The sequence below is a fragment of the Lepus europaeus genome, chromosome 2, assembly GCF_033115175.1.
Source record: "Lepus europaeus isolate LE1 chromosome 2, mLepTim1.pri, whole genome shotgun sequence".
Lineage (NCBI taxonomy): Eukaryota > Metazoa > Chordata > Mammalia > Lagomorpha > Leporidae > Lepus > Lepus europaeus.
In genome coordinates, this window is record NC_084828.1 from 70,796,000 (window position 1) to 70,810,063 (window position 14,064).

Sequence of the window (14,064 nt, forward strand, 5' to 3'; positions counted from 1 at the left end):
ATTTAGAGATAATGAAAGTTACTCACCAGACTGCAATGGTTGTGAAGAACATCCAGTTAGCGACGGTGAAATATTCTGAAATGAAAAGAGTACCATAAATGCTAAGTATTTATTTTAATAAATGTAGGCAAACATGGTGATCAGAAAACAACGCATTTGTTCATAATTTTGGGACACTGATTTAGTGATACTATATAAAAAGAAAAAGATGCTTCCTTTTGGAAATGAACATACAGTTGTGCACTGAGAAAGTGGCTTTTGTAGCTGCTGCGTGTCTCACTTGAAGGGCTCTAACCAGTTGCAACCAGTTATGAATGACTTGCTGCCCATTTCTGCAATTCACTGTAACTTGTGTTGAGAAAGTTATGTTTTATGGCTAATTATCCATGGTCTGTTTAAAAAAATAAATCAAACCATTGTGAACCACCAGGATTTGCAGCTCCATTTGAACTTTACTGTACTTTTGATTAAACATTTGGTAAATAAAAACAAACTGGCTTCTCCTTGTTTTTGGTTGTTTGTTACTTGTGTTTTGCATATAAATATTGTGGCAGTGGTGGGAGAACAAGCTATGGATTATTTACCCATGGTTTCATGAGTCGTGAGTTACTGGCCTTACCCTCCTTTCTGAGTATAAATAAATATATAGTGTTATGTTCCAGGTCCAGTAAGACAAACGGAATGAGTGAACTGAAGCCTTTTAAAACCAAAGCCTTTTATATGAAGTCACAGAGCAACAAAACAACCCCCCAAATTAACATTTAAAAAGCTTCTACTGCAGAGCAAAAAATGTCCCCAATATTATTATATAATCTGCATTTTAAAAATCGTTTGCCCCCCAGCAGCAGTCTATCAATAATTCTACAAGCTTTTCTTTTCCATGCCTTTTAAATTTTGAAGTCACAGGTGGTTTTCCCAGAGATCACCACCTGTGCCCTTACCCCCACCCTCACTTGCATCTCCAATAGGATCGCCACAATGAAAGCCTTGAAAATGATCAGCATGATTAACTGAAACCAAAACAGATTTAGAATGATCAGGAGTTCATGTAGCTAAAAGTAACGAAGCACTACATAAAAGGATCACTCTCTATAAATGTTTTCTATAGTTACCGTCCTAGGACTCATATAAATAAAAGAAGCCCGAAAATAACTGTCTGGACAAAAGGGAAGATTCAAAGGACCCTGAGACAGAGTGCAAGAGAGTATGTGAGAGCTAGAATCAAAAGTACCTAACACATTTGCATATGAAACTTAATGAGGATCACCAAAGTATCTTGCCAAAACTTGTGTTTCTGAAATGAGCCAATGGCCTATGCAGCACTGACCACTCGAAGGCCCTCCTGGGAGAAAAACGATATTGTCTTCTGAAATGTGCTACTTTTATAAAGACAGACATAGGAGAACCAGGGCTTTCTCATCAAACTGGGGAACCGTTTGCCGCTAAAGCCAGGCAACCTCTGTGTCGGATTTCTTTTTACCCCTTTATGACCTGTGTGGCTCACTGTTACCTATTTATGAAACTGCTGCTATGTGCCAGGCACCACTGCAGTGCTTCTGCTTGAGAAGGCAAGGCAGTGACTGAAGTTCTTGTTGCAACATTAAAAAATATTTATCACCACTGCCAATAGCAACGAGAAGAGGAGCTAGTTTGAAAAACTTGTAAAGGACTTATGAAAAATCAGGAAAGGCTTAAAACTCACAAGCTGCCTGCATGCCTTGGGAATAGAAAAGTTGAGGCCTCACAGCGATCCATGTTGCAATAGAAAAACTCAAAGTGGGCTATATGTTCCCAGGGCCATGGTTACAACAGAAAATGAGAGCTGAGCAGACTAGGTTGGCACACACTGGACTTTGAAAGGTCAGTTTTGTCCTAGCATGGTTCAGAGAGCGTGAAAACCCACCAGGATGAAAATTGAAGCTATTCTGACAAAAGGAGGCTGGAAAAAAGTTCAGACATTTCCCTCTGCTGCTTTTATAACCAGATGTCTCCAACTATTTGTGACACCCAGGGAAATGCTAGTCTCCTTCCTCTTTGGAGTGCTAAAGTTTTGTTTGTTTAAATCCAGGCAACTATTTGAAAATCAGGGTACTGAAAACAACTTCCTGTATACTGGCTGCCCTTCAATACTAAGAGCTTGGTCACAGATCATTAATTGTATTAAAATTACATCATAAAAAATGTGCCTTACATGGTACAAAGGTGTGTGTGTGTGTGGACTGTAAGGTACTTATATACCAAATGGTATATTGGTACCCAGACTCAGCTATAATACACATGGAGGGCTACCTGATTATGATTTCCTGCTTAAAGACTAGAGTCTTTAAGCTAATTTTCATTATTTATTCATAAACAAATAAAGAAAAAAAGCTGAAAGGAAATATAGTCATAATATACTTTATATATATATATATATATATATATATATATATATATATATATACTAGTTTAATCATTATTTATTTTGGCAACAAAAGATGTCCCCATATCATCATAAATGCAGAGACATGCTAATCCCAAGGATCTTGATCACTCAGTTCTAACAGAGAGGCACACATTCAGGATACAAAACTTGAAAAACCAGACAAAACTCTCCTGGCTTTGATTTTTATCTTTGCACAACAGATTTTTCCATACAAAGGAACTCTAAATTGCAATAGCTAACACATAAGACAAAGTTAAACAAATTATGAAATAGCCTGAATCTTTTTTTAAAAAATTTAAAGGAAAAACTCACCTCCTGCCTCCAGGAAAGTTAAATGAATCGATTACTTATGGTTTTAACATCCAGAAGGAAAGGATGACCTCACAGAATGATGCTGATCCCAAGAAGCCGAGGGCCTCAGTAGTTCCTACTCATGTGTTAACGATGCCACACACCTCTCCAGCCCTCCTCTCACTTTTCTGATTGCATTAAAGACAATCAGAATGACCTCCACCACACCCTTTGCACACCTGAACCTGCACCCAACAGACACCAAACAGTGCCTAGTGCTGTGGTCTCTCTCATATATCCACTTCAAACCATTTGATAGGCAGACATTAAAACAGTAAGAGCAGACAAAGCCAGAAGTCTCTCCAACCTCCCTTATCAGACAAATGCCTGGTTCCCTGAGGACATCAGTCAGTTAGGTGAAACAAAATATTAGTACAGAGAAGAAAGACTGATAAATCTCATGCAAGTCTCACTGTGTTCCCATTTAAGCTGGGAGGGGAGTCACTCCAGTGAAAAAGTAGGGGTGAGGGGTGGGAAGAAAGTGAAGAGCTACAGAGAGAGAGAGACAGAGAGAGAGAGAGAGAGAGAGAGAGAGAGAGAGAGAAACTTTTATTATACATCTCACTTACAGATAGAAAGTACAATGAATCCAAAGGTGTGCCAGAGAATCGTGCGAAGCAAAGTTCTAAATGAGAATTCCAGAAAGTGCAGGTTCTGAAACACAACTGTCATTTAGGGGATGAATTCTACAAGAAGTTTGCATTAACTGCCTCTGTTGTAGCATCTAGATGTTTTCTTTTTCATTAAGTCTTTCGGGTTGGCATGTACTTTGTCAAAGAAAAAAAAAAAAAAACCCCACACATGAGCACTTTATACCGCCTCCAAAGTGAAAAAGCAAGAGAAATGCAGGTTTATATAACTGGGTTTTTACATAAATATTACATCAGGATACATTTCAGTTGGAAACACACACACACACACACACATCCCTTGCTTACCCTCTATTTTAAAATCCATTTCTTAGTTTAAATGTTGGTGATTTTTCATAAAATAGGTGGAAACTCAGTAAAAACACCTCAGAATAATTTTAGTCTTATATTACTTGGAAAATTCATCACATCATAGAAGGTCACAAAGGCCTGTTTAAAAGCCAGTTAGGACACTAGCAATTATGGGATATTTTGCTGCAGCCTAGGGCAACTAGAAATGGCCATAGATGTTAACTAACTGTCTTCTAAACAGTCTGAGAAAAGGGAAAAAAAAACTGTAAGTTTCCCCATCTGTTATTTCCTTTTTTTTTCTTTTTGGCTGTGGAAAAGTAAAATTATGCAAGAGCTTTTGAATGTAAAGGCTGTGTGTGCTTTTTCCCTTTTTGTCTCTGTGTACCGGTTCTGCGATGTTGCGTAACTGAGTACAGAGTAGGCGGTTAGCGTTTACTATTGATTTACACTATGCCATCTAATGAATTCAGAACACTAAAAAGAAAGGAGCAGGAGGGGGAGGGAGTAAAGAGAGAACAAGTGCTACAGGGAGAAGAAAATAATAATAATAAAAAAACCCGAGGAATGAAAAGAGCAAGAATTTATTTAGAGAAATGATTCCAATATCTGAAATAGGTTCATATTTATTTCCTTTAGCTCTGACTTTGAGGTACTGTTTAGATTTCAGAAACCTGGACTTGGGTTACAGGCCTCGATATCCCAGTCCTATTTCTAATGAGGATTGCTGGCAGGTGAATGTCTGAAAGTACTAGTGTGTCAAACTACCTGAAAGTAACTCCATTCAACTGTCAGACTTCTCCATATGCATCTATTTACCCCTCCTCTCCACTTGTGTGCCTGTATTTGTAATAGCCAATGCTATGGGCCAAGTAGTTTAGCCTAGACATATATCTCATTTGAAAGGTATACAGGGGATGATATCAGAGCAAAGAGAAATAGGTTCTATTTTACCCATCTTCTTTTTTTTTTATTTTATTTTTTTTTTAAATTTTTTTTGACAGGCAGAGTGGACAGTGAGAGAGAGAGATAGAGAGAAAGGTCTTCCTTTTGCCGTTGGTCCACCCTCCAATGGCCGCCGCGGTTGGCGCGCTACGGCCGGCGTACCGCGCTGATCCGATGGCAGGAGCCAGGGGCTTATCCTGGTCTCCCATGGGGTGCAGGACCCAAGCACTTGGGCCATCCTCCACTGCACTCCCTGGCCACAGCAGAGAGCTGGCCTGGAAGAGGGGCAACTGGGACAGAATCCGGCGCCCCAACCGGGACTAGAACCCGGTGTACCGGCACCGCAAGGTGGAGGATTAGCCTAGTGAGCCGCGGCGCTGGCTTTTACCCATCTTCTTAAAAAATATATAAAGAACACATTCAGACATCTTTGAATAGCTTATTGTTTTGCTTTGGAAGAAGATATGCCACAAATTATTTGGCTGAACAGAACAGCCCACAATAGGGTAATAAAAGAGAAATGTGTCACAAGAGTAAAGATCCTAAACCAATGAACAATATTTGTAGAAGTAATGTCATATATGATGTCTATGAAGAACCTTTAACTTTTGATCAGAATGACTACAGCCATTCCCAGTGCTTCAAGGTTGCTCAGGGCTTCCACTGCTGCACAATGAATTCCTAAAGGTTAGGACATCAAGTACAGTTGATTCTGCCTCTAACTACTGGACCTTCCTGTACCTGAGTGCCCTTCTATGGCTAAGAATTACCACCAATGTGAGAAAGACAGACAGGAGTTCTCTGTTCAGCAGCTAGAGAGCTAGGCAATGTAACTTTCATGAGTGCTTGTAAATGATGACTGGGACAAGTCACAGGTTATCCAAAGGGAAGTACAAGAGTTTGGGTTTCATTTCTAGTAAATCAAAACTCTTTTCTTTCCACCCATCTTAGCATGGAAAATATTAAACGGATACCTACTCCATTCATTTATCAAAGGTCTCCCATGTAGATGCAGGGCTCAAGCACTTGGGACATCTTGCTTTCCTTTCCCAGGCACATTAGTAGGGAGCTGGATTGGAAGTGGAACAGCCAGGACTTGAGTTGGCGTCCATATGTAATGCCAGCTTTGCAGGCGGTGGTTTTACAGGCGGTGGCTTTACCTTGTACACCACAACACTGGCAGTATGTACACAGGTCTTCACCTAGCACCTAACATGGTGCTTCCCATAGCCTCTATGCTCAGAAAATACTAGTTGAAACTGCAAAATGATTAGGTGAGATACTTTCTGTTGGGAAAATGCACTAGAAAAGTCCCACAAGGACAAATGCCAATGTTATATAGGAAATATTAGGCTGTACTGCTCTATCATTCATCTGCAAACAAAATACCCATGTAAAGGAAATGTCAGGCAGTTATTTGGGGCTCAGCTGACTTCAGTTTCACTTTATTAGAAGAAAGCTTAACAAAAATTATAATACTGATAACATCAGCAAAGTGTCATGTTCATTTCCACCAGCCTTTCTGGATAATTTTTTCATTTCAGTCTCAGGCACAGAAAAGTCCATTTTCATTTCCATGAACACATCCTAAAAAAAGTCATGGGATATCAACATAATTCACCTTTTAAAAAATACTGAGAGGAATGTAGCCATTTAGTAATGGGAGAGAATATGGCTATTTTTGGAAGGGCAAGGCAGGTGGAGTTTTGATTATGTTATGCAAATTTAAATTAATAGAAGGGCAACCAAGAATGTACTGATTTCCATTTTCTTGGTTAAACAGGAGTTTTATGAGGAAAAATAAATTCTGGATTAGAAAGTCAGAAATGCCATCTTTTCAGTTAATTGGAGAATGAGACCTTTAAAGAAAGAATTACAAATATAATTTCTCAAATAGTCTAGCTGAAGACTGAACTAAAATCATGTTTGGCAATGGTAGCCATAATGGTTTTGCAAAAGTGGGACAACCATCTTGTTAACTCTTCCATACTAAACATATACATCTATCAAAACCTTCAAAGTGATTTTTTTTTTTCTAAATTTTGGCCACCATTTATGTACTCAAATCCAGCAACTTCCTTCAATCAGCATCCTGTAAGTATGTCAACAAGATCATCTCATGTGCTTTCTTATTTCATGGATGCTTAAAATCCTATGAGAATTTACTTCTCCTCCTCATTTTTTATATGAAGATTCTGAGGCTCAGAATTAATTTTCTCAGGAGTATATATTTTGAGACAGAGCTGCAACTAGTATCTAAAGCTCACAGTTCATTTTTCCAGAGCATAGACTAAATCAAAGTATATAAATTGAATCTTATTTTAAATGCCATAGGGAAAAGTTTCAAAAGATTATTTTATAAGACAAGGAATCCTTACCTTATATAAAATGTTCACCTCAAAGCCATCTTACACTTTATTTTTTAATCTTAAGCACAAGTCTATTATTTAAATCATTGCTTCTCTTCTTCCCCCTCTTCTTAAGGGATTTTATTTTTCATTTTTATCCTCTGGTCTGGGTCTAGCTCTTTCCTGAGCTTGAATTTTTCCTTTTTTTCTCACTTTTCATGTGTTTACCCAACTTTTTAAAAAAGGTTTATTTATTTATTTGAAAGGCAGAGTTACAGAGAGGCAAAGGCAGAGAGAAATCTTCCATCTGCTGGTTCACTCCGAAGATGGCCACAATGGCTGGAGCTGGGCCAATCCAGAGCCAGGAGCCAGGAGTTTCTTCCAGGTCTCCCACATGGATTCAGGGCCCCAAGAACTTGGGCCATCTTCTACTGCTTTCGCAGGCCATAGCAGAGAGCAGAAGTGGAGCAACTGGATCTCAAACTGGTGCCCATATGGGATGCCAACACTGCAGCCAGTGGAGGGGAGCTATCCCTATTGGCTTCCCTCTAGAAAGTTACAACTGTCTAAATCTCTGCTATTATCAATAAGGAAACTAGGACCTCATGTGTCACAGTGGTTCACCAGAGAGAGTGAGCAAAAGCTCTTTATCTCTAGGCCAGGCATTTTCTGTGCCAACAAGCCACCTTTCTTTTTTCTTTTTCTTATTTCCATTCCACAGACACAAATATTTGAGACTGCTTATGGCACAACAGGAGGAGATCCAGAAAAATCCTGGTGGGTTCATGTGGCTTTAATGATAATGGCCAAACTCCTTCAATGCCAAAAAATGGTCAGAAAGAGTTACACATCAAAATTGCAGTTACACAGTAAACAAAGTCTGAGGAGCTTAAAAGAAAACTCAGACATGAGAAAGAGGTCTCAGGATAGTAGGGACATTGCTGCCAGAATCATTATAATTAAGATTGTGTCATTGTTTCCATTATAAACCTTACTCTTAGGGGGGTTATAATTCAGTGAAAATGATCAGCTCTAGGCTGAAATGCAACTCCAAGTATATTGGAGTGGGAAGTATTTTTTCCCTCCAGTTCCTTAAAAGAAAAAAAAAAAAGAACACATACAGGAATAATTCAGCAATTTAAATGACACTTGTAGTTTGACCCCACAACTCTTTCTAAAAAGGATAGGTGCTCATCAATAAGCTTAACCTACAGTGAGTCAAGGTGAACAATATCCACTGTGGAATGAACGTTAATCCAGTATATGAATGGGCAATAAAAGGATTTCCTATTCTTTCAAAAGACTTAATGTACATCATTTCATTACATTTTTATGTGAATAGGATTTCAGCAATACGTAGTTCAAAAGTCTCCCAATTTTGCTTGCTGATTTGTTTTCATAGAAAACACTGCAATGACAAGAAACAGGAATTTCTGATAGTTTTCTTATGTCTGTTTTCTCATAAGGCCATTCTCAGGATGGGTGTTAGATAATCAGTAATTTTTAAAATTACTTGCTCCTACTCCTCCATTGTTGGCTGTGGTATCTAATAACCCCAGGACAAAAGAATATACACCACAAGGAAGAGAAATGATGGAGGAGGAAACAACTGACACACATTGAAATAATAGGACAGAGGAAACTAATATTTACTGAATACATATTATATGCCACATATTCCATTAGTATTACTATACTTAATACAAACCTGCCATGAAATAGTATTGGTTTATGGTTTATAGATTAGCAATGTAGTCACAGAGTTGTTTAAAACCTTGCAAAATGAATCAAGATCGTTGGACTTCCAGGCCCCAGTATAGTGCAACATCAGGAGAAGGATATGAAGCCATCTAAGCAAAATTCTTCATGTCAATGATGAGAGCCACGTCATGCTAAAAGAACAGGTTTCTGCCTGGCTCTTGGCTCTGATGAAACCTGTTTGTTCAGATGCAAATATCCAATGTTTATTTGAAAAATGTTCTTTGTATCAGATAAGAAAATTCACAATCTCCTAGGAACCTTTAAGTCAGGTCAGATATTACAAAAATTCTTACAGAAATTTACATTAGATAAAAAATTTAAATATGACATATATAGAATGAGATGATTAGTACAAATTAACATTTCAGTCTGTGTGTATGTGTGTTTGTGTGTATATATATGTACATATACATATATCTATATGCACAAGTGTACTTCAAAAAGTTCATGGAAAAATGAATCCAAAGATTTTTATTTTGGTATAAAATATTTTGAAAACCATGCATATGAGGGGTCTTTCAGAAGTTCATGAAAAATAAATATTATGAAAAATCTACGTATAGGATTTCAAAGATTTGTACAAAAATAAGTTGATCTTAATTTCATTTTTCACAAAGTTTTTGAAGTATATATGTATGTGTGGACATACTGTTTTCTCTCCTTACTAAAATTTCTGGTAATTACTAATAAAGTAACTGACAAAGGCTAAACAGTAAATATGTCAAGCCAGGGGAAAACAGAGCAAAGACAGAACAAGAAAAGAGAATATTATGTGTATGTAACTTCCTTGAGAATTTTAGTCCTAAAATATTTCTAAAACTAAACAGGCCATGAGGCTTTAGTGTAGAGTGTGTGTGTGTGTGTGTGTGTGTGAAGGAGTTCTACTATGTTAGTGTGGCAAATGATTATTTCTGCACATACCTACATAAAAAGGTTCAATAATAAAGAATATTTCTATGTACATATGGTTGTATAACACTCTTTTGTAAATAAGAACTCACTCAGGATAACCTTAGAGATCATCAGTACATAACAGCAAATTTTAAAGGTCTACAACTGGAAGCACTGTAGAGTTTACCAACTTTATATATACATAAATAAAATATATCACAAGGAAGCATTCTTTCAAAATAATTTATAAAATGGAAAATTTATTCCATTTTATTGACAAAAAGCAGTTATTCTGGATGAAGTTTATACAGCTCATGTTTGTGAGCATGCATGCTGTGCTCCCCAAGATGACTGGAACATGTTTAAAATTTTTTAAAATCATAGTTTGATGAAGAACTTAACAAAGTAGCTGGAGCCAAACATATTTGAGAGAATAGTGAAAAGTTCTTTAAGCAGCACCACTTTCATGGCTCAGCTTTCACTGTATGCTTGCTGCGCTTGTCCGTCCTTCTTTCCAAGGGTGAACTCAGATTGGGAGCAGGAAGGAAAGATCACTAATGCCTGTTTTGGAGAAGCAGAAAAGAGAGCACGAGAACATGTTTCTGGCCCTTCTGTCTCTTCCCTATAAGGAAAAGCAATAGGAAATCAAACATCAGAAAAAGCCACGGCAACAATAACTTTGACGGCTTTGTGGTATCAGGCAAAACCAGGCTTTGTGTCTGTAGTTTAGGGGACTTCTGCAAACTTTAGTTTTTGAGATGTTTTACAACCGCATTAAAGAAGAGATGAGGTATGTTAGGCAATTAGATGAAGCTGGGTGGGGGGAGAGGAGGCACTTCTTTGTAAAAAATGGTACTTAAGTGCATGACCAAGATATGTTAACTTGCAACATTAGAAACTACCCAGTTAACTTGAACAAGCTAAAAATAACATACAATAAGCTAGAACATATAACCAATTATTTTGGCTGGTAAAAAGAGACAGTAATATGAAAGTAACAGATGGAAGGCCAGTTTTACTTATACCACACACTCACTAAATACAATCGCAAGCATCCTCCCACTAATAACAATGACAACTTGGCCCTGTGCTTCAAAATACCTCCTTTAGGTGGGTTTCCTTGAAGATTTCAGAGTGACTTTGTGCAAAATTAAGTAGAATGAAACCAACTCATCTATCCCAACCTAGCCATGGGACAGAGTTGCAAATCGCAACCTGTGGACAAAAGGGATCACCTTTGCCAAATCTCTTCTCAAGACGGGAGTACATTTTCTTATTTATTTTTTGTTGTCTGGTAGTATTTTTAGGAAAGATGACATACTCTGTATTCTTAAAGCACTCTGCTACAAAACCTCTAAAAACTTCCAGAAATCAAGTAATTAAAAGTAATGAATCTTCCTAATTTCTTTTCAAAGTTGAAAGAAAGGTTATTTTCTTACCTTACCATATGCCTTCTGATCTGACAGTGTCATTCAGTCAATAATTTCAATGTCAGTTACTAATTTTCAACTCTTTTATTACAAAGACTTCCAGCAATAATGAAATGGTGCTGATTTGCTTGCTTTCACTCTATATAACATCTATATTTATATGCTCATGCTTCTATTTGGATCTATATTTATCTGCTTTATCTGCCTACAGTGCATCTGTTTCTCATACACACAGACATATATTTATATATATATATATCTACACATACTGCATATATATTTGTGTATATATATCTATATATAGGTTATATATAAACACACATACCCACAAAAACATGAATGCATGCTAGTGTGCTTACTTCAACAACCACGTAAGTGCATAAATACTCAGATACATGCAAATATACAAAGAACATAAATGTACATGTTAGCAAAGCTACACAGGGAAAAACATGTTTTTCTTTCTTTCTTTCTTTCTTTTTTTTTTTTTTTTGACAGGCAGAGTTAGACAGTGAGAGGGAGAGAGACAGAGAGAAAGGTCTTCCTTTTTTCATTGGTTCACCCCCCAGGTGGCCGCTACGGCTGGCGCTGCACCGATCCGAAGCCAGGAGCCAGGTGCTTCCTCCTGGTCTCCCCTGCGGGTGCAGGGCCCAAGAACTTGGGCCATCCTCCACTGCCTTCTCGGGCCATAGCGGAGAGCTAGACTGGAAGAGGAGCAACTGGGACAGAATTGGGCGCCCCAACCGGGACTAGAACCTGGGGTGCTGGTGCCGCAGGTGAAAGATTAGCCTAGTGAGTCGTGGTGCCGGCCAAGGGAAAGGCCTATATTAACAACAGCCCTGTCTGCCATACTTGGCTGTTGGCATTTGAGAATTACACGTTGCCGTGTGACATGTTATAGACTACTCCGAGAAGGAGAAAAATCTCTGTAGGAAAAGTTATATAAATAAATACATGGCATTCATCCCTAATCAGTCATTTTGGAGAAGACGAAACGGAGACAAAAATACATAAAGCGAAGAGTTTACAGCATTCTAGAGGTGAGTCTGGAAGGAGAACCTAAGTCTCTGCTTTTTAGACAAATGCTCTTTCTACCATGCTGACTTGAAATGAGGAAGCATTTCATTCAAGCCCAATATCATTATTTTCTATTTATTGTTCTTTACTATGTTCCTTTTTTCCTTGCTGCATGAAATGTAAGCAGCCAACATTCTCTGAGGGTCAAGATCTGATTGAAATATAGACTATTTGTATAGACTATTGCATTTAATTTGGATAATGTCTCTATAAAGTAGGTGTTACTACTCAACCCCATTGTATGGATTAAAACTTCTTGAGCTCAGTGAGTTAATAACTCACTCAAAGCTACATCAGTTGTAGGCAGAAGGGCTGAGCCCTCATGATGCTCAAGGCCGATGCTTTCCCATGATGTCTTCCTTAGTACACACCTAAGTGCAACACCAAATTCCACCACCACTGAGATGGCCTCATAATCTTATCAATTTAATAATCGGTCTGCTTCAGGATCCATAACTAGCCTAAAACAGGTTGTCTCAGGCAGAAAAAAAAAATGGAAGTACAGGAGGGATAAAAGACATCACCCAGAATGTAGCCCACATCCTCAATGAATGAACTGCAAGTTGAACTAATGAAATAAAAGGTACTCCAAAGACAGAGTTATGTGATTTGTCCTAATAACTTCCAGTCTATGAAGACTTTATAGCTTTTTCATTAGAGAATGATAGCAAATTAATAACATTGAATCAGATAGGACACAAGAAAGCAAAGAGAGACTAGCAAAGGAAGACCCAAGCCCACCTTCCCTTCTTAGGGCAATACTTCCAAAAAAACAACCACTATCATCAAAAAATGCAAAGTCTGTACAAAAATTGGTATTTTGCCCCCACTGAAGGATAAAGGGTAAATTCAGAAAACAAATTGTCCACATAAATATAATTTTATACACATCTCTTCAGATGATAACCAGTTGTGAGCCATCCCAACACAGAGGTGTTTTATACTGTGGTTAACTAACACCAAGCCCAGTACTGCGAGATGCCACGTGACTGTGAAACTCCCTGGGGCATATGGCATCCCTAAGCCAAAGCACAGAAGTTATGGAATCCATACATGCAGCTCTTCATCTGTGAACATATTGATCATTACTCCTTATTTATGAATTAAGTCCAAGTTATAAAAACAAGTTGCAGGCATTTGCCACAAAAGCTACATTTTTCCTTAACTCTTTAGAATCCAATCTTGCCATTGTACAGGGGATGGCATCTAACATGCTTTAGGGCCTGATACTGTAGAGAGACTGTGACCTTGAGAGTTAGAGACTAACCTGAGTCTGAATCTGAGGTTTTCCATTTAAAATGAACATAACTTTAGGCACGTCTCTTAAACCTCTCTGTATATCAGTTTCATTGTCATGGAACAAAGAATAAAATCACCTATTTCTCAAGAACACTATCAAGATTAGAGAGGATCTTGGCACAGTGTCCCCTCAAAGAGGGGGACGTTTTATAATAAATATCACATGCTTAAGAAGGCCATTTGGCTGTCACTTTCTATTTGATAAGATGATACAGAACTCTTCAAGGAGCAACAGAAGATATAAGGTACCTTATGTGTTGGTTTAATCAAAGACAAACCTTTAGGTGATCCCATGTATTCCAAATAAAGAGAGAAATAGAAACATTTCATGGTGTAACATTTTTAGTGGAAGATCTTAAAGCACTTACTAACCCCTGACTTTTGTGATTGCTGGTACTCTAATTTAACAGTTGGGCAAAATGAAGCTCAGAGATACTTCCCCCAGATCAATAATAATAATAAAAAAAAAATCACCAGCAGGGGTGAGGAGAATTCCTGTCTTTTAACATGTAAATCCCATAGTGTCCAGCTGAGTAATAACTGCTACAAGGTCACACATACAAAGGGCTATGCTTTCCCCAAAGCTCTTTGAGATTATT

The 14,064-nt window shown here is 37.9% G+C and overlaps 1 protein-coding gene across 2 annotated transcripts in view; it reads right to left on the reverse strand.

Annotated features, from left to right (window-relative positions):
- ZBTB20 (zinc finger and BTB domain containing 20) overlaps nucleotides 1-14,064 on the reverse strand; it is an 891,896-nt gene that overhangs the window by 366,742 nt on the left and 511,090 nt on the right. For both annotated transcript variants that reach the window (XR_009867653.1, XM_062208447.1), the window contains exon 5: nucleotides 27-75. The gene's annotated coding sequence lies outside the window, so the exon portion shown is untranslated. The remainder of the gene's footprint in view (nucleotides 1-26; nucleotides 76-14,064) is intronic.